Source organism: Myotis lucifugus, unplaced genomic scaffold, assembly GCF_000147115.1.
Source record: "Myotis lucifugus unplaced genomic scaffold, Myoluc2.0 scaffold_226, whole genome shotgun sequence".
NCBI classification, from domain to species: Eukaryota; Metazoa; Chordata; class Mammalia; order Chiroptera; family Vespertilionidae; genus Myotis; species Myotis lucifugus.
In genome coordinates this window covers 1,868,060-1,892,976 of record NW_005871274.1, presented here as the reverse complement: position 1 = coordinate 1,892,976, position 24,917 = coordinate 1,868,060, and the positions used below count along the sequence as shown (strand labels likewise).

General features: G+C 45.5%; 2 pseudogenes; both read left to right on the top strand.

Annotated features, from left to right (window-relative positions):
- The first annotated feature begins 5,375 nt into the window (after positions 1 to 5,375).
- On the top strand, positions 5,376 to 6,034 carry LOC106694404 (annotated as a pseudogene).
- A 3,878-nt stretch (positions 6,035 to 9,912) lies between these two features.
- Positions 9,913 to 11,329, top strand: LOC111827831 (annotated as a pseudogene).
- Positions 11,330 to 24,917: the final 13,588 nt, after the last annotated feature.

The window sequence follows — 24,917 nt, the reverse complement described above, 5'->3', positions numbered from 1 at the left end:
GAGGAGAAGAGCATGAGGAGCAGGGCAGAGTGGAGCAGACTGGTACAGGGCAGAGCTGTTAACCATAGGTTAACCAATAGATCAGATTTATTTAGACCAAAAAACAAAAACAAAACCTTTCCTAAAATTTAGGTGGAAGAAACTTAAAAACCTTTAATAACAGACATTAACCATATTACTGCCCAAGTTAGTTCAAATTTGGGCTCTCATCACATTATTATAACTTCTAGAATGCTTGTGTTTACTTCCCTATATTGATTATCAGATAAAAATATTGTCCCATGCAATAATTGGGACATACTCATACTAGATGTTTCAGACATTTAAGTTTCACTGGGAATTCTGAATTTTTTCTAAATCTAGCAACCCTATTACTATTGAGACAGCATCCAAAGAGTGGATGTTCAGTTGCAGGTGTTGTTTTTAAGACATTATGAGTGAAGGACTTAAACACAGTAACTCTTCTCCACGCCACAGGGGAATTACGCTATGATATGGAAATGCATGGAAGTGTCCAAGAGCCAGTGGAATGCAAGGCTCCTCTAGTGGGCAGGCTTGGTTCCAGAGGCCCTCAGACTTTGCCACACAGACATCATGGTCCAATGGTTGCCTCTGTTCACTCCTGCTTCCATTTTCCCTTCATAGGTCTAACTCCTCAATACATTATTTGTACTCCTCACTCCATCTCAGTCTGTTTCCTGGAAAATCTGACCAGTACTGGAGGTAACCTATAGCTTTAGAGGTCAAAACTAGGACCAGCCAACAGAAGTCACAGATCTCACGATGGAAACTGCCAGCTTGAGAGACACTGAGCACCTCAAAGGAAGTGAGCCAAGATTCAGGTTAGCTACTTCCCTGGAAGTGATGTCTGCACTCACTAAGACTATCAGCCTCAACACTTGGTATGGACTAGAGGAAATAAAACTTGTTTCAACAAAACATCATGAAGTCACCTAGAAGGAATTCATTGGTTGGATTAATGCTCAATCTCAAAGCCACAGTGAGGTATATACAGCAAGAGGAGGGTTAACCATGACCATTACCAGCCAAGGGCAAAGCCTCATTGACTATGTCTACAGCTTTCCCTGTGACCATGTATCCATTTCAAACAGGCAGTTCTGCTGACATTTCAGAATCATGGCATTTATGGCAGTCCCTTGGCAGAAAGCTTACCCAGGTGCCCTTTGGTAAAACCAGGTTAAAATTGATGTTACAGATGCCACTGAAACAAAATATAAGGCTGGCAAGAGACCATTCCTAATATTTGTCTGGATGAACCAAGTCCAATTACACTTAAAAATAACCCCCAACTACTGGGTGATAACTGATGCATCTTCTCAGTACAACAGCCCACCAGATCAGAAGGTGAGTAATTATGTTACACCCCCACAGCTCCAGCAACTCATCCATCTGAGTCTTTGTTATCTTTGTAACTTGTCTTTCTTCACTCCTTATCTGATTACCCTAAGGGATACAGAAACCTTACTGGATATTTTGAGTATACTCTTTGCAAGGTTCTCATGAACTACAAACAATAGCACTTTCATATAAATGCTATGATTATAAAGGCTATGGATCTGAAGTAATGGTTAGTTGTGTAGGGCATTCAAAATTTAAGAATTCACATACCAAATAAGATGCCATTAGAATTTCCAGGTGAATATAGCAGGCTGATTATGTTTCTCTTTTCCCTCCCCAAATTCCACTCCAAAGAATTAAAGGTTTTCGTTCATAGGAACAAAATTCAGTGGAGAATTAGAAGTTTTTGGAAGAAAAGGAATGGAGAAACTAATGTCTGCAAAGAAAAGACACATGCAAATGGACTGATTCACCCAATAGGGCCTGCAGCCCCAGGTCCTGGGAAGATGGGTGTGAGGTGAGGCCAAATGGCCGAGTTTGGGTAGAGCAGTTACATACTCAGTCACCACTCCCCCAAACACAGACCTGTACCCCATTGAAGATTCCAAGTCTATTCTCTAGGTGGAGTTCCCACCACATGCTAGAACTCAAGACACAGTGGAGAGGTGAATGCTGAAGCAAGAAGCTAAACTTGGAACTAAACACAGCTCAGCCCTTTCCTGCCAAAACCCTCATCCAGATCACAACCTAATCTCCACAACCTAATCAATCCACTTCCTCAATCTGACAGTCAACTCTTGACTCCATGTTGACTGCAGACACTGACTGTGGAAGTTGGAGTTAGCTTGCACATAGAACAGCCTTTAAACCCGAGTTTGAATATCTCCTTCCGTTAACTCACTGGTTAACCTTGTGAACTTCATGTGTCCCATGGGTGGAATTCCACCACCTACCTTGAGGGCTCGAGGCACGTTAGCTGGTTGTGTACTAAGCACCTGGAGATGTCATCACAGAAGTTCAATGAACCACCCTCATTTCAGAAAAGTACTTAAGGTGCACAGAATTAAGGCTGCCAACTTGAGTGACTACAGTGCCTTTTATTTCACCGTCAGGTGTGTCTAGCCCAGTGATGGCGAACCTATGACACGCGTGTCAGAGGTGACACGCAAACTCATTTTTTTGGTTGATTTTCCTTTGTTAAATGGCATTTAAATATATAAAATAAATATCAAAAATATAAGTCTTTGTTTTACTATGATTGCAAATATCAAAAAATTTCTATATGTGACACGGCACCAGAGTTAAGTTAGGGTTTTTCAAAATGCTGACACGCGGAGCTCAAAAGGTTCGCCATCACTGGTCTAGCCTATAGTCAGTTCAGATCCAGAATCACTGATAGATGATCCAACTCAAGATTTCAGAGCACTGGATTTCAATGCATAATGTAATTCTAAAGAACCAAAGGCAGCAATACTCAGTTTGCTTACGGTACCAAGGCTACCTTTGTCACTAGGGGGCCTGCCATTGTTGCAATGAGAAGTCTGGATAGGAAGGCATGAAATCCAACTGGTATTAAAATTGTGGTTAATCCATAGTCAGATAATTGCACACGGCCTATTTTAGCATAAAATGCCTCTATTACCTATAGTAGGTTGGCAGAGGATTAAAAGTGTTACACTTTGAAAGATGAGTGATACCAATGATATATTTCCCAGTGAAAGTAAAAGCAGCGAATTCGGACTTTTGAAGAGGGCCCTCTTGGTATCTTTGCCTTTAGGTTTCCTGCCTTAATGTCTTTATCCCATTCTTCCCAAAGGTGTCTGGTAAATCTCAGATATATTCTAAGTCTGGATTAAAAATCACAGTTCCTTAGGGTCAAAGCTGATCTTTAGCACCTCACATGATAACTATATACATGGCATTCAGCAAATAGCCACTGAGGGCCCTGGCTGGGTAGCCAAGTTGGTTTGAGCATCATTCTGATATGCCAAGGTTGTAGGTTCAATCCCTGGTCAGGGCACATACAAGAATCAACCACTGAATGCATAAATAAGTGGAACAACAAATAGATGTTTCTCTCTCTCCATCCTTTTCTCTAAAGTCAATCAATAAAAATATTTTTAAAATACTTAAAAAAAGAAAATACCCCTGAAAACAGGGGTTAATTATGACCAAAAAAAGGAGTTGTTCAAAGCCATACAACAGAGGCATGAATAAGACTCAGGCTTAAGTCTTAGCCCAAGACATTTATGAACAGGTAGAGAAAGAACAGCATCTTATCACCATAGAAACAGAGCCTGGTACATGGTTGGCACTCTAGTGTTGAATGGACCAATAGCTCTAGATGCCAAGCGTCTGTCAGGCACTAGAAATGTGTGATATCAATGATTTCCAGACCAATCTGCTACCCCATGGCCAAGACCCTCTGGGAGGTCTTTCAGATTAGATTGACATCTTGTTTTCTGGTCTTTACCAGCTCTCCCAAAGCTGTCCATCCCCTCCTCCCCTCCAGTTCCGTTATCAGCCTTGGGTTGGGGGCTGATATTAAAAGGGCTCTGATAAAGCTCCCTAAGTGGCAGCAAGTTGTAAACATTCCCACTGATGCCATTTGATTAACCCGCTGAGAAAATGCCTGAAGAAGGTCCGGGCTTGTCACCAAGAGACAGGCAAGGGTGCCACACAGAGCTGTTGAAAAGCAAGTTGGCTGGGGCCACCACCGGGGAGTTATATAAAGCACTTGGCTCCAAAACAGAGGCCTCTGCAGCATCGCATGTGCAGTCTGCCAGGGTGGCTGTGGGTTTATGGTTTGATGGACATATGCAATGAGGATGCATTCATAGCCTAGATAAGTTAATGACCTATTAGTGGCAAGCGGGGATAGAGATAAAGTCTGGTGCAAAATCCTGTCCCACATTCCAAAGCCACAAACAATTTGGTTTAACACCCTTGTTATATCCCATCCAAATAGCTTCCCTGTTAGTAAGTTGCAGTTTCGAAATGCCCATCTATTGAAAAGGGGGATAGAGTGGGCAAAAAATGATTAACCATTTGCTGAACTCTTCCAGTTCAGGTGATGGCTAAAGATTCAAACTTAATGAGTCTAAAGACTCAACCATATTCAGGTTCTTTTTCCTGACACAAAATACTTATCCCAACATATCCTGCAAGGAACGTTGATTGGAAATAGGTGGGATATTTGCACATTTGTGATTTAGGAAGTATTTTTTAAAAAATAATTTATTGATTGCAGAGAGGAAGAGAGAGGGAGAGAGAGATAGAAACATCAATAATGAGAATCATTGATCGGCTGCCTTCTACATGCCCCACATTGGGGATCAAGCCTGAAACCCGGGCATGTGTGCTGACCCATGGGTTGATGTTCAACCACTGAGCCATACTGGCTGAGCTGTTTTAGGAAGTATTTATATGTCGGTTCAGGATACATCAATAGGCAGGGCAGAAGGGATTGTGTTGGAACAATTAACTGAAATTTTAAGAGCTTGCCAACGAGAAGACAGAATTGGGGTTTGAATGTTCCAGAGACCTTATCAAAAGGATTCCAACTCCCTGGACACTTGCCCAGTTACATTCTGCCTTTTGCTTCCATGAAAAGACTATTATTTGCAGTGGGGTGTACACTGCCCTTTCTGAAAGTCAATTTGGCAACAGCTAGTAAGATAATTACTTGTAACCCTCTTCAACCAGAAATCCCACTCTTGGGGTTCTCTCCCATGTTGGTAAAAGCACTGGTTCACAAAGACATACATGCAACAGTGTTTACTCAGCACTGCTTAGTGGCCACCCCCGCCCCCCCGAACTAGGAGGAACTCCTGCTTCGGGGATCAGTGAGTTAGTTATGGAGTATTACGCACCACTAAAGTGACAGAGTCATAAATTCGGTTTTTCACAAGTTTTTGTTAAATTAGAAGAGCCACCCATCTTTCTGTCTACAAGAAGCTACTTTAGGCCGCCAACTGCCCGATTTGAATCACGGCACCACTCAAGGTGGCAGTAGGATGGGTGTCCTGCTGTTGCCCATGGCCTGGCAGCTTTACCTCAAGACTACCGCGTCTCCACGATCAAGAACTGGCCCTTCCTGGAGGGCGGCACCTGCACCCCGGAATGGATGGCTGTGGCCAGCTTCATCCACTGCCCCACTGAGAATGAGCCCCACCTGGCCTAGTGTTTCTTCTGCTTCAAGGAGCTGGAAGGCTGGGAGCCAGTCGACGACCCCCTAGAGCAGCGGTTCTCAACCTGTGGGTCGCGACCCCTTTGGGGGTCGAATGACCCTTTCACAGGGGTCGCCTAAGACCATCGGAAAACACATATATAATTACATATTGTTTTTGTGATTAATCACTATGCTTTAATTATGTTCAATTTGTAACAATGAAATTGGGGGTCACCACAACACGAGGAACTGTATTAAAGGGTCGTGGCATTAGGAAGGTTGAGAACCACTGCCCCAGAGGAATATAACAAGCATTCGTCTGGTTGTGCTTTCCTTTCTGTCAAGGAGCAATTTGAAGAACTAACCCTCAGAGAATTTTTGAAATGGGACAAAGAAAGAACCAAGAACAAAATGGCAAAGGAAGCCAACAGTAAGCAGAGGGAATTTGAAGAAACCGCAAATAAAGTCCGCTGTGCCATTGAGCAGCTGGCAGCCATGGAGTGATGCCTCCTGCATACTCCCTGGTCCCAGCGCAGAGCGCGGCATTGCCAAGGCTCGGTCCCCAGTGTTACCAGCTGCTCTGTGGGACGGTAACAGTGACTTAGGAAAGGAGAACATGGACATTTTGAAATGAGAACATTTGAACTGCATTTCTGTTTTCTCTTGAAAGTGATGCCACGCCTACTTCTGTCTTTGCACCTGGTATTGCTGAGTACAGTGGCTGATTCTTTTTCCTTTCATAGTTTTTGCTTCATTGATCCTGGAGGTGCCAGTGTGGGAGGTGATAGGTTTGGTCATGTGGGCAGAGCCCTTGCACAGCACAGTGTCTGGTTTTCCTGCTGACGGCTGTTGAATCTGAGATTTGATGTGAACGCGATCATAGGTCCATTGGATGAACAGAGAATTAAGGACACCAATTTAAGTTTTTTGCATAATCTAAATTTATAGTGTGCATGTCTTGTGTTCCCAATACTCTGTATTATTTCACCTTAACAAGTCCTGTGACCACCCTTCTACCTGCCAGACTTTTGGCTGTGCTGTGTGTATTAGGGGTCTCCTTCACCTGGTCATAATTTTGTAATCCTCAAGGCTGCAGAGAGACAACTGCTGGCTGCCTCAGGACTGTAGGTAGAGCCCCTCCCATGGCAGGCTTGAGTGGCTGGGAGGCCCGAATGGCTGGGAGGGACAGTGAGGACTGGCGTCTTGAGTAAAGCTGGCCTCCTGCTTTGAGGTCGTTGAAGATCCTGCCCTTCCAATGGGCACATGACAAGGTTACAACATTTCCCCAGAATAGACAAGGAAAGGTCCTCAATGCCAGACACGAATTTCCAGGGCCTGGCCTGGTGCTCCACCCTCTACAGCTGGATGAGTGGGCTGTCCCAGGGTCCTGCCCTGCATGGCTCCATCCACAGGTGGGGTGGAAGGAAAACCCAGGAAAGGAGCTCCTGGCCTATTTCCAGTATTCTGCAAACAGTTATTTTCCATTAACAATGTCGGTTAGGCAGCTGATAATTCACTGACTTTCTAATATGAGTCTTCCTAAAGTAGGACATGGAATAAATTTTAAAATTGTATTGGAAAACCTTTGAGAAGATATTTTTAAATAATTTTTTCTTGTTTGCAATCTTATAATAAATTCAGTGATATCTGAGCTTCAACCCTTTAAAAAAGAAAACTAATTAAAACAGATGTTTTCTCCATCCCATTATTAATCTATTATGCTGACACTGACTAGAAGAGGGAGTAGCTATATTTCAAATAAAGCAAAATTCAGAGCAAGTTATCAGGGATAAAGAGGGGCTTTACATAACGAAGGGGTCACATCTAAGAACATAACAATCCTTAGTGCACATGCATGTTACAGCATCAGATACGTGAGGTGAAAACTGATGGTGATTCGTCAGTTTCACCTGGCAGTTTTATAGTTGGAGACCTCAACACCCCTCTATCAGTGATTGACAGACCCAGCAGACAGGAAACTCAGTAAAGATATTTAAGCCAAACAACACCAATCAAGAAAATCTAATGAACGTTTATAGAGCACTTCACTCAACAGCAGAATACACATTTCTCTGAGCTCACATGGAATGTTGACCAAGATGGACCACATTCTAGGCCATGGAAAAGCCAGACCCAGAGGAGGTGACGGGTTCCCTTGTCTATGATTGTGCAGGTATATACTTGGCTGCACATATTATGAACAGGGGAAAGAACTTTGAGGGCATATATTAGGGCCAGGTAGGCACAAAGAAGATTGTATGTCCATGTAGAACATCTCTTAAATATTCCACCTTTGGGTTCCCCATGCATATGAAGACCTAAGTCAGGGTTTAAGGGATGGGGACAAGGCTTAGCCATTACTCCTGAGTTGGAGGAGCGAGGGGCAGTTACAAGGCTGGAGTCTTGCTCTTTAATCAGAAAGACAAAATAGTCCTAAGGAGTTTTCCAGAGAACACACACCATCCTCCATAGAGTTGGTTATACACATTGTGAATTTACTAAATACCACTGAATGATTCAATTTAAAATAGTTTTATGTTATATGAATTTAATTTTAAATGAAATGTAAATCCTCAATTTTAAAGCCTGAATTTAAAAACAAAAAAATGCCTATTGGGGGCTGAATTTGGCCTGCAGGGCATCGTTTGCCAAGCCCCAGTCTAGACTCCTGTGACGAAAAGTGTGGGCCATGGACCAGCAGCCTCACTTAAGCTGGAGATCCTTAGAATTTGGAATCTCAGGCTCCACCCAGGCCCACTGAATCAGATGTGACTCGGGGGCCATAGATGGACTCACAGAATGGAGTACAGCTGGCAGCCAGAGCTGGAAGAAGAGGCTCAGGGCAAGAGGGCTCCCTCGCACATCCCCGCGACCCCTGACAACCCACACAAGCACACATTCAACGTGGGCCTGGGGTGGGCAGAGCTAATATCCTTTGTGGGTCTTAATGATTTCCACCAGTTTAAGGTAAAAAAAATCTATATATATAAAAGCCTAAGCAACCAAATGACTGAACGACCGGTCGCTATGACGTGCACTGACCACCAGGGGACAATGCTCAACGCACAGGATCAGGCTCCCTCCTGTCCGGATCGGGCCTGCAGGGATCATGCTGAAACCGGCTATCCAACATCCTCCGAGGGGTCCCAGATTGTGAGAGAGTGCAGGCCAGGCCGAGAGACCCCAGACACTGGGCCTCTAGTAAATAAATACATTGAGAGAAGACCTTGCATGAATAAGGAACAGTGAGCAAGCTTAAAGGTGTAATTCGGTTTGCATGACTTTAAGAGTCAAACATAAGGTTTCCCCCTTGGAGGGAAAATTTGGGAAACACACCTTATGTTCACTTTATACAATGTCTTTCTTCTGCTCTGGTCCACATGAAATTTGGTGAACCAAAAGCTAAAGTTCTTATTCTTGAAGAGTTCACAGTCTAGTTAGAGGCAGTTATGTACACAAATAAGATTGGTAGATCACTGGGATAAGTGAGACACTTTTCTTTCCGACCTGAGTTTAGGGAGATAGAGTTTAGTAACCAGCCCAGGGCCACCCACGTAGTGTGGACTTAATACTTAGTCTTCACCTCTAGCTAAAATAGACTACGATTTGTTTCACAAAGTTCAGGAGAGGAGAGTTTTAGCTGTGCATAATACATTTGTACATGTCTTTGCATTGGAAGGGAAAGTCTCAAATGGGGTTCATAGTATTGAAAACAAACTTCGATTATGCTAATTAATATCCCTCCCCAGTCCCTCCATCTCAGAAAATGGCAGCATTTATTTAACTTCCCACCTTCATTCCCATGAAATAAGCATTACTGTCTTTTTTAGAAAAAAGATGGTATTGAAGCATAAGCACCCCCCAACCCCAGCCTAGATCAAAGGACTCTGGGGGAAATTGTCTTTCAGAAAGGGCAATGTACACCCCACTGCAAGTAATAGCTTTTTCATGGGAGCCAAAGGCAGAATGTAATTGGATAAAGAGGTGTAGCAACTTGCAGAACTCGCCAGGGAGGGAGTTGGAATCCTTTTGATAAGGTATCTGGAACAGACATTCCCCAAGTGAGAATACAAGAAGTCAGAAGTCTGCAATTGGAAGAGGGCCCGCACCGACTGACCATACAGGAGAGACAAGATGGCGGCGGAATAGACAGACACGTCCCAGGTCTTGTCCCGGAGCAAATGGAGTGAGCAGCTGAAACTAATAACACCCACCCCGAATTGGCGAAGTATACTCAGCTGGTGAGACAGTTTGTAGCCGGGAAGGGCAGAGTTCCCCTGGAAAGCTAATAATTAAAAACATGGGCTTGTGATCCAACGCAGGAGGCAGGAAGCACTCTAGCTTGTGTGGCCTCTCTGAGCGCGCGGAGGCAAACGGGGAACCAGTATGATGGCGGAACAGGATGTGGAAAACGAGCTTCTGGATTATGAGGAAGATGAAGAGCCCCAGGCTCCTACAGAGAGCACCCCAGTAACCCCCAAGAAAGATGTCAAGGGGTCCTACGTTTCCATCCACAGCTCTGGCTTCCGGGACTTTCTGCTGAAGCCTGAGTTCCTGAGGGCCATAGTGGACTGTGGCTTTGAGCATCCATCTGAGGTTCAGCACCAGTGTACTCCCCAAGCCATCCTGGGCATGGATGTCCTGTGCCAGGCCCAGTCTGGAATGGGCAAGACTGCAGTCTTCGTGCTGGCCACCCGACAGCAGATTGTGCCCGTCAATGGACAGGTGACCGTCCTGGTCATGTGCCACACTCGGGAGCTGGCCTTTCAGATCAGGAAGGAGTATGAGCGCTTCTCCAAGTACATGCCCAGTGTCAAGGTGTCCGTGTTCTTTGGGGGTCTTTCCATCAAGAAGGACAAAGAGGTGTTGAAGAAGAACTGTCCCCACGTCGTGGTGGGGACTCCAGGTCGCATCTTGGCACTCGTTCGAAACAGGAGCCTCAACCTGAGAAACGTGAAGCACTTTGTGCTGGATGAGTGTGACAAGATGCTGGAGCAGCTGGACATGCGGCGGGATGTACAGGAGATCTTTTGGCTGACGCCACATGAGAAGCAGTGCACGATGTTCAGTGCCACACTGAGCAAGGAGATCCGTCCCATCTGCAGGAAGTTCATGCAAGATCCCATGGAGGTGTTGGTGGACGACGAGACCAAGCTCACGCTGCTTGGGCTGCAGCAGTACTATGTCAAGCTCGAAGACAGCGAAAAGAACCGTAAACTCTTTGACCTCCTGGACGGACTAGACTTTAACCAGGTGGTGATCTTCGTGAGGTCGGTGCAGTGCTGCATGGCCCTGGCCCAGCTACTCGTGGAACAGAACTTCCCAGCCATCGCCACCCACAGGGCCATGGCCCAGGAGGAGCGCCTAGCATGCTATCAGCAGTTCAAGGACTTTCAGCAGCGGATCCTGGTGGCCACTAATCTGTTTGGCCGAGGGATGGACATGGAGCGAGTCAACATCGTCTTCAGTTATGACATGCCTGGGGACTCGGACACCTACCTCCACCGGGTGGCCCGTGCCGGTCACTTTGGCACCAAAGGCCTGGCTATCACTTTGTGTCCCATGAGAATGATGCCAAAATCCTCAATGATGTTCAGGGTAGGTTTGAAGTCAATGTGGCGGAGCCTCCTGAAGAAAGGGACATCTCCACATACATTGAGCAGAGCCGGTAACCACATACCTGACATCCCGGAGCCACCCTGCTTCCCACGTGCTGCTTCAACTCCTCTTTCTAGGCAACAGTGCGGCTTTCTTTTTCTGTTCAAACACTGTACATTTGTGTAACAATAAATTTGTATTATGGAAAAAAAAGGTATCTGGAACAGTCAAACCCCAATCCTATATTCTCGTTGGCAAGTTCTTAAAATTTCAGTTAACTGTTGCAACATAATCCCTTCTGCCCTTCCTATTGATGTATCCTGAGCCAATGACTAAATACTTCCTAAAATGGAAGAAGTTAACCTTATCCAACTTGAAAGTGAATGTTCTCCCTCATGAGGAAGTGGAGGACACCTCACCCAGCTCTAGTTCAGGAGTCCTTCCACTAAGAGACCCACACCAAGGTACATAATTAAAACAGCAAAGGTTAAGGACAAAGAGAATCTTAAAAGCAACAAGAGAAAGATAGTTACCTACAAGGGAGTTCCCATAAGACTGTCAGCGGACTTCTCAAAAGAAACATGTCAGGCCAGAAGGGATTGGCATACAATATTCAAAGTGATGAAAGCAAGGGGCTACAATCAAAACTACTTTACCCAGCAACACTGTCATTTAATATTGGAGGAATAAAGAGCTTCCCACACAAGAAAAAGCTTAAAAAAGTTCATTACCACCACACCAATATTACAAGAAATGTTAAAGGCTCTTCTTTATAACTTTGTTCCTCTTTTCTTAAAGAATAAAATGGTGACATATGGAACAACACCCAGCTGAGAAGGATGGTTGAGATGGCCAACATCCTCCAGATCACAGGGGCCAAGGTGAAGCAGCAGGAAGAGAGGCGCTTATGTGAGGACCTAAAGTTGTTGTGTTCCCTGTGCACTCAGCCCCCTGACCACCAGGGCCATCAGTGAGGCCCATGGAGGAAGCTGCCTCTCATTACAGGCAAAAGCTCAGAAGTTACACTGAGCCCCTGAAGAAGCAGGTGGCAGACCTTCAGAAACTAGTATCCACCCACGACAGGCAACGATCAGAACTGAGAAAAAAGGTGGAAAACCGGAGAGCAAAGTTAGCCTCTGAATATAAGAATGTGATAGAATCTGTAGAGTGTGAGCAAGAGGCAGTTCACTCAAGGCTAGCTGCAGAAGAGAAGCACATTCTACGGAATCTCATTGCAAACAAAGCTACATTTTCAGACCACATTTCCAAACTTAGAGTTCTACGAAAGGAGATGGCAGAGATGAGTGTGGTGTCAGATGGGAAATTGCTGATGAACATCAAGAGTGTCCTCCACCGTTGTGATAACCTAGAACAGCTGTGGGCAAACTATGGCCCGCGGGCCGGATCCGGCCCGTTTGAAATGAATAAAACTAAAAAAAAAAAAAAAAAGACCGTACCCTTTTATGTAATGATGTTTACTTTGAATTTATATTAGTTCACACAAACACTCCATCCATGCTTTTGTTCCGGCCCTCCGGTCCAGTTTAAGAACCCATTGTGGCCCTCGAGTCAAAAAGTTTGCCCACCCCTGACCCAGAACCTCCAGATGTCTATTGCTTGGAGTATAAGAGAGAAGAATTCAGTCTTCCTCCACAGTGTTCGGCCCTGCTGCAAATCATGCAGACATTTAGAGAAGAAGTTACTCTGGATCCCGAAACTGCACATCCTAATCTGCTTGTGTCTGAGGATAAAAAGTCTGTGACATTTGTGAGGAAAAAGCAAGGAGTTCATCAGAATCCAAAGGGATTTGCAGTCGACCCAGTTGTCCTGGGTTCTGAAGGGTTTGACTGTGGCCGACATTACTGGGAGGTCCAGGTGGATGACAAGCCTGAGTGGGCCGTGGGGGTCTGTAAAGACTCCCTTTCCAAGGAGAGAAAGCAGCCTCTGCTCAGACAGGAGAAGAGATGTTGGACGATTCAGCTGAAGGATGGTGACTATGTGGCTCAAGGGCCTGTTCCTTGTGCTGCAGGATATGCCCAGAGGGATTGGCATCTATCTGGACTATGAGTTGGGTCACGTTTCCTTTTACAGTTTGAATGACATGTCTCACATCCATTCCTTCAGGGATACATTTTCTGAGGTGCTAAAGCCTCACTTCTATATCGGATGTGATCCCAAACCTCTTACCATCCGTGCTTTAAGAGATTAGGAAGGATGAACTGTCACTTTGCCTCATTTTCTTCCTGTGATTTATAGGCAGTAGGTAGAATTTTTTAAATTATAATTTTATTGTTACTTTATTTTTTAATATATTTTTATAGATGTCAGAGGGAAGGAAGAGGGAGAGGGATAGAAACATCAGTGATGAGAGAATCATTGATTGGCTGCCTCCTGCACACTCTCTACTGTGGATCCAGCCCCCAACCGAGGCATATGTTCTTAACTGAATTGAACCCAGAATCCTTCAGTCCACAGGCTGAAGCTCTATCCATTGAGCTAAACCAGCTGGACCTTATTTTTACTTTATATATATATTGTTGAAAGTATTACCTGGTTTTTGTGGGTAGAATTTTATATACAGGTATCAGTGATCTAGCATCAAAATTTTTTCTTTGGTTGTGTTGATTTTTAGAGGGGGAAACATCAGTGTGAGAGGGCACCATTGATTGGCTGCCTCCAGAATGCACCCATGCCCTGACCCAGAATCGAACCTGCCCACCCATTGGGTTCATGGGAGAATTCTCCAACTAACTGAGCCACACTGGCCAGGGTTAGCACCAATATTTTATTAAAAACACTTCTGTGATTTGAATACTTGTTCTGTCTTTCTCTCCCCCTCTCTGCCCACCCCCCGCCACCATTTTTCTTCAAGAGCAAGGTGTGTGGGAACAAATGGAGTTGTGGAGAATTTGGAATATTGATTGATCAATTCTTTCTGAAGTGCTTCTGAAATTTTGGATTAGAATGTTCATTATAAGGCACAGTTCAATAAAGTTTTTGTATATTTAAAAAAAGAATAAAATGATGATAAATATGTACTATCAATAATCACTTTAAATGTGAATGGCTTAAATTCTCCAATCAAAAGACAGAGGCTAGCCCAGGGGTGGGCAAACTTTTTGACTCGAGGGCCACAATGGGTTCTTAAACTGGACCGGAGGGCCGGAACAAAAGCATGGATGGAGTGTTTGTGTAAACTAATATAAATTCAAAGTAAACATCATTACATAAAAGGGTACGGTCTTTTTTTTTTTTTTTAGTTTTATTCATTTCAAACGGGCTGGATCCGGCCCGCGGGCCGTAGTTTGCCCACGGCTGGGCTAGCTGAAGAATAAGAAAACAGGACTTCTTCCATCTTTGAGGGTGATCAAGTCTCAGGAACACCAGTTAACAGGCTGGGTAGGCTTGTTTGCTGGCCTCTTTCCCCCAGGAAGGAAGGAGAGATTGAAAATCTATTTCATACAGAGCACCCAGGCACTCTGAAAAGACCATCCTTCTTGCAGGGATGGATAGAGGAACCTTTTTAAGAAACACCTGCTTCATTACAGCCACATCAGATGAGAACCAGAGGCAAAGGGTGACGATCTTCCAGAAGAGAAAACTGCAGCACACCTTTAATCTTGCTTACTGTTCCTTATTCGGGCTAAGAATCTACACACATGCACCACTAGGTGCTCCAGGGAAGTACACATGGAGGGGAAATGTGGCAATCCCCCTTTCTGCTTCTCCAAAAGCAAGCATCTGTCGATACAAACACCAGGGCTTCCCCCTGAAGCGAATCTAAAACACAAATGGCCAACAAAATGAGCTTTTAGGAGTCACCTATTTCAACCCTTAAGCAGTACGTCTGGGTTTTATGAGCAAAATTCAAACTCACGGTCAGGCGATTTCAACAAGCTGCTACATCTCTTTATCCAAGTTCCTTCTGTGCCATCCTTCCTCCCTCCCCTTCCCTCCCGGGGCTGGGACTCTGAGGTGAACTTCCTTTTCAGTTGGGAACTGTTCCATTTCCTCTCCAGCTGGTCTCAGCAGTGGGGGAGAGGCAAGGAGGGGGGAGAAGAGACTCAGGTTAGCCTGCGGCCCAAGATGGGGCTGACAGGTAAGGGAAGGCCCTGATTTATTCTCCTATCCATTGTGCAGACCATCTGTCCTCATTAACTTGCACAGGTTTATGGGTTTTTAATCTTTTCCACATACACACACTATATGAACATTCCATATTGGGTTTTTTTAATAGTCTGTGTACTTTTATGTCCTGGTTGTTGGCCTCCGAATTATGACTTGGGACACTTACTATACTTGTTCCAGCCCTTCCACCAATGAGCAAAGAGTTCTTCCCCCCAAACACCAAGTGGCATCAGGAGCTAAATCAAACACTAACCCAACAAGCATTGCTGGAGCCATATGGAATCTCTGCCCCCAAATCTGCGAACCTGTGTCCAGAAGCCCAAAGCCAACCAGGAATACTTCAGATTACAAGCCTAGGAGGCTCGCTCCTTCAACTCAAAACTAAAAATAAACAAAAACAAAAACACCTAAACCTCTAAAGCAGAAAATCATGAAGATGAAGAGGGTAAAGAAGAAAAAGAACCAATGATTGTTCAGGGATGGATAAAGGACAGGAAACTTGACTTTCTAATTAAAGTTCAGGCACGGGAGCTGACTCAGTAATGCCAGAAGGCATTATTTGTCCTGCTTAATAAGCACCTCAAGGACCTCCTCTCCCACAGTGACCTTGACAACTACCTGGGGCAGGGCTTCTGAGAGCAATTGACTGAGGGAACCAGGGTGGCAGAGTGCCTTGCCCGAAAGCTCAGCCCAGAAACTATGAAGATCATGAAGAACAAGAATCCTTGAGCCCAGGGAGCTGCAGGAGAAGAAAGTGAATGAAGGCATGAAAGACCCCCTAATCCGTGGTCAGCAAACTGCGGCTCGTGAGCCACATGCGGCTTTTTGGCCCCTTGAGTGTGGCTCTTCCACAAAATACCACGTGCAGGCGCATGTACAGTGTGATTGAAACTTCGTGGCCCATGCACAGAAGTCGGTTTTTGGCCTGGGCGAGTCTATTTTGAAGAAGTACTGTTGATATTTGGCTCTGTTGACTAATGAGTTTGCTGACCACTGCGCCTAAGTGAACTGTCTTTAACTCCTGGTTGCCATGATCTGTCTGCCTCCAGGGAAGCTCGCAGAAGCACTGCCTTTCCGTTTGATGAACCTAAAAGTCTGCAGGGCTCTGGGTGTAGCCACTGACTACGCCGATTATAAAACAGATCAACCCCAAAACAAAACCAAAAAGCAAACCCAAAAATCCTTCAAAATATCACATTTCTTTGCTCACTGTGATTGGCAGGTCCCCAAAGCAGGGCACCCCAGCAACTAAGGAGACCCCACTTTCCCTAAATTCAATTACTTATTACCCTATTTAATATTTAGGTTTAATGTTTCTCCACTTTCAATGAGAATTTCTAGAAAGCTGCCTTGGGTGTGAAAATATGAACGTTTTGGCCAGAATCTGAGGACAAGTTTTTAATTCAATCTCAAGAAAAGAACTTGAACTGTTTCCATTAAGTTGGCCTTTCAGATGTCATGACTCTCCCACGCAGAATAAGTTACACAGTTCTGCCATCTTCTGAGTTTCTTTCAGGAAAGGGGACAGCCTTTCCCATTCTGATGTGATCAGCTTAAAGTGACAGTTAAGGGATCCCCTGGAATATAAAGTCACTTGAACATGAGGTGGGCCTTCTTTATCTTAAAACATGGTTTACAGTCAGGTACAATTAAAGGCTTTTCTTGACCAAGGACTCAAGTGGAACATGAATTAAATTTGCATCTCAGGGACTTAACTTTTTCTCATGTCATAAGTTAGCACTCAGGATCCTGGTTCCACTGTTAACCCAGAAGTAGTTTGTGGTTCCTGAGACTAGTTTACACAGCATTAAATACTCCTTTGCAGAACTTATCAGAGCTTTTAATATGCTAACATGCATGTGAACCTCCAAGAGAAGAATACGACATATAGCATTCCCTCAAACTCACTTGGCGTCTGAGACCTTTTCTCATGCTGCAGAGCAGCTCAGTTCCAGGACCCCATGAACTCCTCTGAAAATGATGGAACTGTTTTTGCAGATCTAGAGCAGAGGATAAGTATGGGTAAGTAGTTTACCCACAACCAAGGCAGCTTCAGGCCCAGGTCAGACACCAACGTACTCTTAGCCTTTTTGCTGCAGAGGCTGCTTCACGAAGATTTATTCTGTGTGCCCAACAAGAACATTTCACACAGGCAGGGACTCCCCTAAAACAACAAGTGGTGTCAGGAGCTAAATCAAGCATTAACCCAATAAGTGTTGCTGGGGCCATATGGAATTTTGGCCCCCAAATCTGTCTCTTCTGCACCTAAAATCGTCTCCAGAATAGGCCAGGCATTCAGTTATTGGTTGAGTGGTTTACTCCACTATAAGATGTCCAGACTTCAATTCAAAAATATTTGGGAGCACATTTTTGTATTCTTCTCTAACACAATGCTGTTTTAAAGCATCTTGAACAAATATTTTGGAAGCAAAGATCTCAGGAGGTCCTTGAGGTGATGATTGGGTAGGACAGTGTCCAAAGGACCAGGCTTAGTTATTGCTCTTGGCAACAGCTCTCATGATTTCTGATTGCTGGAGGCCTGAGAAGAACATGGTATATGCACAGCCACCCACCAGAGTCACCACCACCCAATGGAACATGGTGGCCTTCAGTGTCAGACAGCAGTGTCCTCAAAGCTGAAGGTTGACCCGGGTGAAGGCATTACAAGGAAGAAGATTGAAGTCCTATGGAAGAAACTGAGGCTATTCAGCCTGAAGGGAAGAAGTTAGATCTGCCTGACTCAGATTAGGTCTACTGGGCAGCTTACTATTGCCACCCACGATGCAGAATCTCCAAAGACCTAAAGATAGACAGTCATTCCTTTTATTGGAAAGCAAGTCCCAAGAGGTTAAGTGACTTAAGCTAAGACTCAGCTATTGGTAACAAAACTCAGACAAGAGCTCCTGTCTGAGGGTCAGGCAGGTCTCCTCCCCAAAGCACAATTGCTCTGAAGGACAAGGAAGAACTTGACCTCATATCAGAAGATGCACTAACTTAAGACTTTTCCAAAACTTGAATCTGTAAATCTGAGACCACCTTGTCTTTGGTCTCAGCTTCCTACTCTCCAGCCTCTTACCTGTGTTGAACATGGGTGGGGATAGGAAGTTACACAGCCTGGCTCCCTTTCACTCCACTGGAGATTTTCAGAGGGAGACCAAACATGACAGCCCCCAGGCTAATCCAGCAGAGCCTCAAATCAAGCAAATGCCACCTGGGTGGAGGATTGAGGACTGAGGCTTGTTATGAGCAATACTCTTGCAGTTCGAGCTTGTAGCTGTCCCGGACCACAGTGTTGAGAAGGATTCTTACACCCAGTTAACCAAGGACTAGCGCTGTGATGGGTCAGCAATGGCCCCAGGAGGAACAGTGGCAGGTTTGCTGTGAGCATCAGACAGCAATTTCTCAGCCCGTTTTACACATAAGAAAAATTAGGGCTCAGGACTGAAATTAGGGTTGACTTCCCTGCCTTTCCTATAGCACTGCCCCAGGTCTTCAAACTAGTTCCCCTAAGAACATAAAGGGGAAAGCAAAGGCCCGCAACAACCAAGTTGTGACTCTCCTGATGAGGGGAGAAGGAAGTGAGGTACAGTGGGGCCTTGACTTACGAGTGTCCCCACTAGCAAGTTTTTTGAGATACCAGCTGTCTCTCGGCCAATTTTTTGCATTGAGTTGATAGAGTAATTTGAGTTAACCAGCTCTTTAAGGAGCTCCTTAACGAGCTCGGTCTCGGAACGAATTAAACTCATAAGTCAAGGCCCCACTGTATTGGCATTTGGCTTTCTTGACACTTTTTTTTTTTTTACTATTTTATTGACTTTTTACTGTTTTATTGATACTTGACAGGAACTACTCCTTCTGACCCAAAGGGGGCAGCACTCACCCAACATAGGGAATTTCCCAAGAGAAAGTACTAAAACCATTTTAAGAGGGAAAAAACAAACCTGTACTCATTCCCTTATTATTCCCTTATTAGTGGAATTATTCTCATGGCCACAATCAGCCAAGTGGGTGGATGCTGGTGGGTGGACGGATGTCAGGAAAGGTTGGGTCTGTTATTTTACTGCCCATGGTATTAAGTTGTGGATAATGACAGGAATAACAATGCCAGTCTGAGCAAGTGGAATTTTCAAAAACACTTTGGATAGCATTAAACTGGAGGGGACAAGGCAGCCTTTATTTAAAAATAAAAGTCTCAGAAGGCAGCCCTCGTGGTGAATGGGATGTCTGGTTAATGTTACTTCCCTCTCTTGGCTTTGAAGGCTGCATCGACAAAAAGGCACGATTATCCCAGTAGAACATCCTTAGTTCCCGATTAGGAGGCTCTTCAGTCCCGGAAGCTCCAACATCTATGTTCCAGCCGCTGGGGACAGTAGGGAGATAAGATCCCTGTCCTCAAGTGAGTCTAGCAAGGATCATAAGCCGCAGGTATGATAGGCATCTTATATGCCCCACCAAGACTTCCATGCCATATGCACACACCCCATATACCAGTAAGCCCTTGGGTGTGAGAGAACACATGCATGTAAGATGTCACTCCTGTGACTGTTATGTGGCACAAGGGAGGCGGGCTGTCCTGGGTGAGCCTGACCTAATTACATGTGCCCTTTAGACATTTGGGTCTAGACCTTGTAGATATACTAAGTCAGGTATTCAAAGCATGAGAAAGACTCACAACGTACCAGCTTGTTGAAGATAGAGGGGTCACATGGCAACAGATGCAGGAGGCCTCTAGGAGCCAATGTAAAAGCCATCAAAGGAAGGAACCTCACCTTACCCTGCATGGAACTGAATTATACCAAGAACAGCTTGAAAGACAGTTTGTCTCCAGTCTCCAGATGAGAACCCCAGTCCAGCTGACACTTTAATTTCAGCCTTGGGGTAGAGCAGAGAACCCAGCCTCGATGTGCCTGCTCAGTACCTGAACAAATAGTCAATGTATTTCTTCAGCTTAACACCCACATTTAGCCTTACCCAGTTTGGCTCAGTGGATAGAGTGTCGGCCTGCAGACTGAAGGGTCCCCGGTTCGACTCTAGTCCAGGGAACATGCCTGGGTTATGGGCTCAATCCCCAGTGGGGGTGTGTGCAGGAGGCAGCCGATCATTGATGTTTCTATTTCTCCCTCTCCCTTCCTCTCTAAAATCAATAAAAATATAGTAAAAAAACACATACCCACATTTACTATCTTTCAGTCTCCATGGGTCAGGAATCCAAGCATGGCATAATTGGGTCCTCCATTTTGGGTAGGTGTATTTTAAACTGCCAAGTTCATTATGCAGCAGTAGAAAGTTAATACAGAGTGCTTGTGTGACCACAATAAGTGCTCTGGAGAAAGACCACAGCGTTTACAAAGGAACCAAAGGTGGGCTGTGGGGATGTGGGGCATCCTCTCTCAAGTAACACTCTTGGAATGCTTCATGGTGCTCAGTCTCTACAAATAATCAAGCCAATGGCTAACGAGATGCATAGGTTAGGGATGAGTTGGGTTAGTTCAATCAACTAAGGTAAGGTTAGAAACGGTCAGAACATACATATGGAGGGCTTCCGTTAACCCACATCCAACCAGAATATCCATTTCTGTTATTGTTCTCCATCTCTTAAGTGAAGCCTATGTCATTGGGCCATGTAGAGGGCTTTTGGGGAGACACAGTTGACATCTCCCCAGCCTAAGCCAAACTCACCCCACCGATGCCAGTTCCTCCCATCAAACACTGAGCTTCTCAGTCTAGCTTTACAACTGGTCCCCTGAGAAGGGCCTAATAGGTTAACCTAAAAGGTCTAATAGGTTAATCTGGAAAAAGAACCTAATATTTGAGGATCTACCATCGAGTGTCCACAATAGGCCAGGAGCTTTAAGCCAGTTTGCTCATAGGAAAGGGTGCCCTTTCTGGGGGGAAAGTGGCAGAGGGAAGAAGGAATTTGGTATGTGAAGCTTTGTCTCACATCTCATCCTTGGTGTCTCTTACTTGGAAGGAAGGCCCCTTGTAAGGAGGGCCAGACAAGTAAACCTCACAAGTCTAGCAGAGGTAAAAGACACCTTTGAGAAAGAGTCCAACCAACACCGTTTCATGGAGCAAGTCTTCAGCAAGCTTCTGGGGTTATCTGGGGCCTGAAGTCGAAGACCAGCTGAGCCTGCTGAAGACTGGGTTTGTCTAATTCAGAAGTTTGACTCCAACTAATGCAGTGGATGCATATGACCTTAAGAGTCCACACTTATGGCCAAAACATTCCTTCCATTCTACAGACAACCTGAGGCTCAGCCACCTCTGAGCTTCTCCCCTCTGTTCTAGAAAACACTCCAGGATCTTATGCTTGCCCTCATTGCTTCCATCTGTGAAAGGCCATGGCCAGCGTGGCTTTTGAGTTCAAAGGTTTGGAGAAAGAGCTGACGCACAAATTGACACACGAGACGAAATATTAATTTTGAAATTATGGGGGGAAGCCAGGGGAAGACTCGACTGTAGAAGTCAAATTCCACTGAGTCTCCGTTCCCAGCTGCTTTTATTTACTAGAATACACAATTGCCTTTTAGGAATGCAAACAGACATATCAATGGTAATGTTTAGTAAACAGTAAGATTGTCAGGTTTTGGGGGAGTTTGCTTTAGGCCATTGAGTCAGCAGTAGGTAATAAAATGTAAATATTCACCCTGTGAATATCAAAAGGAGTCCCAGCCAGGCTTCTGCCGGACTCCTCACATTTATATTAATTACCATTGATCTTGGTTTCCAGCATCCATCAATGTATTCCTCCCCTATGCTAACTGCTGGGAAGACCAACCAAGAGGAGCCACCATCCTTCAGTGTTCAGTCCACTTGGACCTGCATCAGGCTCTGCTCTATTTGGCTTCTAGGTCTGTGCAAAGGCACCTCCCTCTGTTTGGAAGGCTTACATACTCACTGGACTTTCTGGGACTTAATGTCATGAGAAAGCCCATAGTAGACCAGTGATGGCGAACCTATGACACCTCTCACATGCGAACTCATTTTTTTGGTTGATTTTTCTTTATTAAATGGCATTTAAATATATAAAATAAATATCAAAAATATAAATCTTTGTTTTACTATGGTTGCAAATATTAAAAAATTTCTATATGTGACACGGCACCAGAGTTAAGTTAGGGTTTTTCAAAGTGCTGACACACTGAGCTCAAAAGGTTCGCCATCACTGTAGTAGACTGACTACCTAGGAAGGTCTCCCAGAAGAGATCCGTTGTTGCATGAAAGGCGTTTGTCCCTCTAACCTATCCTCACCCCAGTTAGATGGGGCTGGGACTCTTTCGGGGCAGCTGGTACATGCTCAAGTTCTGGAAATCTATGAGAGCAGGTACCACTTTATAGAAGTGAGACAGATGCTAGAGCAAGACTCCGAGGAAGGGCCAGAAGTTGAAGCTCACAGAAAGTTGGATTGGACTAGACTGGTCCTGTAGGTTGCCTTCGCTGAAACCCAGGTGCACGTGCTTTTGTCTTGTCTACTGGAGCATCATTCCGATTCTGAGACCACCCTGCACATCGTACTGACAGCGGCCCCATCCTCCCCCTGGTTCTCAATCAATGCCAGGCCAGAACTCAGCGTCCAGCATGCATTATTTATACCTAGTGGGAGCCGAGTTACTCAAAGCATCAATGAATCAATGAAGGCAGATGTTTCAACAGGGCCCTCCGTCAATACATAGGCGGAGGGCAGATTAAACAAAGGGCAGGAGGAGAAGAGAGGGCTGAAGATTCAGGGCGACCAGTGCAGGCCCACGTCAGGATCTGGGCAGCAGGCTTAGCTCAGACCTTCATCAGGTATAGTAAGTACCCCCTTATCCATGGAGGATGCTCGAATCATGGATAGTACTGAACCCTATATACACACTTGTTTTTTCTATTCATTCCTACGTACCTAATCCTTTCATCTTACTGTGCCCAACATAGAAGAAGAGGAACATAAAATAGAATGAAAACAATACACCGTAAGAGTTACGTGCACGTGGTCACTGTGTTTCAGGGGACCCCTCGCCGAATCTTCCTAGAGGCCCCACGCTTCCTGGCTCAACAGGTCGCCATCAATTGAACCATTTTCTCTTCACGTCTTCCACTCACACATTCAACGCCTCCGACATCTTAACTAAGCACTTAGCACCGGCACTTTGGCGGTTTGCGGCGCCACAGCGGGACCGGCACAGACTTTCCCTTCTGGACAATTCGGTGGATAGAAGGTTCATTCTTACCTTAACCTTCGCAACCTCCGCCTGCCATTTCCCCCTTTCTCAGCATAGGATTTTGTTTCCCTCCAGTCGAGAACTTTTACCTGGTCACTTAAAAGGAAGCACTTTTCGGCTGCTTCTCTCGGGCGTGTCCGCACTGCCCACGCCCCTAGTCTCGCTTTGGGGACGTTATTAAGTAAAACGCGGATGACTTCACCCCAAGCACCCGGACACCTCAGTGGGTCGCCCACCAGCGGCTACTGAGTGACAAGTGGGCGGGGAGCATGCGCAGCGCGGAGCCGCTGGAGGGGGCGGGGTCACGTCCTCCAGCGATAGAGCCAAACATCGCGAGATCTCCTCACGCTACTCAGAACTGGCGCGCACTTCAGAAGGTACAGTTATTTCTGGAATTTTCCATTTAATATTTTGGAACTCTGTGGCCCCGAGGGTAACAAACCGCAGGGGAGGAGACCGCAGGTGAGGGAGGACTAGTCGGTTTCCCTAGAGAGGCCTTGGTTTCCCCCAAATGTACCAAGGGGCCTCAGGCCGCTGTCCAAGGACCCTTCCAGCGCTCATCTTTTTAACTATTAGGAAAAAAAAAAAAGGACTTGGAGAGGAAGTTTCCAGGGCCCGTTCCCAAGAACAGCCAGCAATGGCCAACGCAGTTGAAACCAGCTCGTTTAACTAGCTCAGGCGCCTTCTGAAGTCGAGTTTTGGAAAAGCCATTATTTTTACAACATAAACGATGACTCACATACCCGGAGGCCACCGAGCCCGGATCATGCTTTCCATGATCAACATGGCTTCGCAGGCGTGTCTGCCGAGGGTTACGGATTGATCTCATTTTTAGGTTATAAAAAGCAATCCGCGATCTGTTCCGAGGAGAGGGTTTGGCAAGTGGAGGTGGGGGGCGGGGTTGTGGGGGGTAAGGGGGGCGATGGCTCGCGTCTTTCTAGCGTTTCCTCTGCGGAAGGCTCAGTGGGTTTGGTATCGGAGTCCAGGGTTTGCTGCTGCGAGTGGAACGGGAGCATTGACCATAAGCCTAGCAGGCACTTGGTGTTTTAGTTTTGCCATTACGAGCCTTTGTTCATAAACCTCTTCAGTACTCGAGGGCGAGGCTTCGGTTGTTGGCGTCGCTTTTTTTCCAAGTCCGCCCTGGTGCCGCCCTTGTCCATTCCCAGGGACCTCGGTGCCGTTGGCATCTCCTGCCTCCTTCGGGCAACAAGTGCCACCTCGAGGTCCCCAACTTGTATGAGAACTGGTTAGTCTCAGCCCTGTCCCACACACATGTTCTCCTACCCTGGGCTTCCCCGTCTAATAATTCTGCTACCTTCTGCTTAGCCCATAACTGGGCACTATAGCCTTGACTCCTTGCTCCCCCCATTGTACCCAATAGCCAGCCCCTTCAGCAAATTCTGTTACCACCTTCCCGAAATCCCTAGTCCATTCTCATCTTGCCGTTCTCCTTGTTG